This window comes from Hibiscus syriacus, unplaced genomic scaffold (assembly GCF_006381635.1).
Source record: "Hibiscus syriacus cultivar Baekdansim isolate YM2019G1 unplaced genomic scaffold, ASM638163v2 tig00111769_pilon, whole genome shotgun sequence".
In the NCBI taxonomy this organism is placed as follows: Eukaryota; Viridiplantae; Streptophyta; class Magnoliopsida; order Malvales; family Malvaceae; genus Hibiscus; species Hibiscus syriacus.
In genome coordinates this window covers 1,475,924-1,478,806 of record NW_024063172.1, presented here as the reverse complement: position 1 = coordinate 1,478,806, position 2,883 = coordinate 1,475,924, and the positions used below count along the sequence as shown (strand labels likewise).

The window sequence follows — 2,883 nt, the reverse complement described above, 5'->3', positions numbered from 1 at the left end:
ATAAATATTTTTTTAATTTGTTTAAGAATTAAATTATCTAAATAATTAAAAGAATCGTTGTTATTTACAGAGATCAATGATTCAAATTCAAAACACAAACAATTGCAAAAGTAATTAAATGTTCATATCAAATAATTAAAAATAATTAAATCAAATATATTTTATAATCATGTTAACTTAAAAAAAAACTCGGATGATCATATTTTATTTTATTATCATCATGTTTTCTAATTATATATTAATAAATTTTAAGATATTAAGTATACGACATTTGTTGTTGCTACTAATTTACATTGTGATATTTGTAAATTAATATTTTTTTCTTTTTTGTTCTTAATTTTATATTGTATTTAAATAATTCATGTAGGGTTTTTAAAGTATCACACGCTCTCATATAATTTAAATAATTGTTTTTCCTTCAAATAAATTAGATTAGCACTTATGCTTCAAATATCATTTTAAATCCAACAAATAATCAAATCTTATTAAGAAAGATATTCCATAAGTAAGAAATTAATTATACATCCATCAAATATGTTAGTAATTAATAAATCATATATGATAATCAATGGAATATTTAAACAAGTATGAATATACCATGTTATTGTATGATATTTGTTGTCAAGTAGCTAATTAAGAGTGATTTAAAGGACAACTCATGACAACAACTCATGAAAGATCCCAAGTGCAAAGTAGGGAAAATAAAGGAAAAATGGAATTAAATCAAATTGATTGTAGATATTATTAAAAAATATTAATATCTACTCCACGTGCCATCGAGTGAAAATCTTATGGATCGGCCATATGGACCACGTTTCAAAACTGGTTGTCTGAAGTTGTTATATTTTATATCCGAAATTTGGAAAAAAATAATTAAAAAAATAACCTTGACTATCACGTGCTAATATAGGATCTTTCTTAGCGTACACTAGTTGAACGCCCACCAAGTAAAAAAAATCCCACATTTATATATATAAGCACTTAGCGCCACCATAATTCTGTCACCTCTGTTTGCACTCTCTTTTTCTCAAAGAATCAAATCACTAAAAAGGCTTCGATTTCTTCAAAAAGAAAACCAGATTTGTTGAGGTGAATCCATGGAGTGGGTTCCAGGAGAAATGATTGGACATGGGAGTTTCGGCGCTGTGAATTTGGTGTTACCAAAAACAGGGTTTTCGAAATCTCCATTAATGGTCGTCAAGCGTTGCCAAACTCATAACTCGGCTTCACTCAGGCACGAGAAACGAGTGCTGGATCAACTCGGCTCTTCCCCGGGAATCATCCGTTGTTTCGGGGACGAGAATTCTGACAAGTTTCAATTTGTTCTTGGAGTATGCGGATAAAGGGAGCTTGGCCGATCACGTTAAGCGAAACGGCGGGAGATTGACGGAATCCGATGTTAAAAGATTCGCTAAATCGATACTCAGTGGGCTAAACTTTGTTCATTCCAAAGGGTTTGTTCATTGCGATGTTAAGCTTCAAAATGTTTTTTTCGGTAACGGTGGCGTCAAGTTGGCTGATTTGGATTGGCGAAGAGAAACGGTGAGAAACAGGGGAAGTTCGAAATCAGGGGAACGCCTTTGAACATGGCGCCGGAGTCCGTCAATGGAAACGTTATGATTTCCGGTGGATATTTGGGCCCTCGGCTGCGTCGTTGTCGAGATGTTTACCGAAAAACAGCTTGGAATTTGAAACCAGGGTCGAACATGGCAGATTTGTTGATTAAAATCGGGCTCGGCGATGAATTGCCAGGGATTCCCGGGGAGTTATCCGACGAAGGAAAAGATTTTCTGGGAAAGTGTTTTCTAGGGATCCAAGCAAGATGGACGACTGAGATGCTCCTGAACCATCCTTTCATGGCCGCCGACGATGAAAAAGCTGTTTCATTTCCTTCAACGTCTTCACAATGTTGTTTCGAAGAATTCTCGGAATCCCCGAGATGTCCTTTCGATTTCTCAGATTGGGTTTCAACTGATGAATCGGAAAATTCAAGCCGCATTTCATTAGCTTTGGATCGGATTGGAGAATTGGCTTGCGATGGGGCGCCTACCTGGAGTATTTGCGGCAGCTGGATCAGCTTGAGGTAGAAGAAGATGCCTTGATCAAAATTTGTAAAATTAATTAGAAAACATTTAGGTGGACTGACTTTCTATTTTTTGGTGACCAAGAGTTGTGATTGGTCACACATTGTACAGCCCATTATTTTATTTATTTATTAGCATAAATGATCTTATTTATTCTTGTACAATTCCCTTCTTAACAAATATATTGAAACTTAACTTCTCCAGAAAATCAAACGCGAATAATTTCTAGGAACATTTGAGTTGACCAATCCGCGTGTTATAGTATGAAAAGTCAAAGTTTGGGACTTTGTAATATTTGGAGTGTGAACCCTAGCAATGTCTAAAAAAACTTCCACATTGACTTTGGAACAAGGCAGGCCAACCGATAAGGAAGCAGGAGTTCCATCGCTACATTTCAACACTATGCTTTACCTATGAGCTTCCATAACAGGGTTTTTTTTACTCTCATTCTAACACCTAATGTAGATTATTTAAAGATTAGCATTCTTTTGTCACGTAAATAAAGCACGTAGATTATTTCAAAGTTATAAAATGGTCACCTGACCAATCATATGTTCCAAACTTGTCATTTTTCGTTAAAAATTTGATGACAGTCTGAGCCGATCATTAAACTACCGACTGAGATATAATAAAATATGATCTTCCAATTTCCTCCATCTAGGTTTAGGAAAGTTTTTTAACGAGGTCCATGCTCTTGTCCTGACGTGTATGAGCTAATAATATAGTACAAGATTCATTTAAAAAATAGATATATAATCTTAGAATCTCAAATGACTATCGTAACTCAGTTAGCATGTCA

General features: G+C 34.5%; 1 pseudogene; it reads left to right on the top strand.

Moving 5' to 3' along the window:
* The first annotated feature begins 1,034 nt into the window (after positions 1–1,034).
* Positions 1,035–2,119, top strand: LOC120169537 (annotated as a pseudogene).
* Positions 2,120–2,883: the final 764 nt, after the last annotated feature.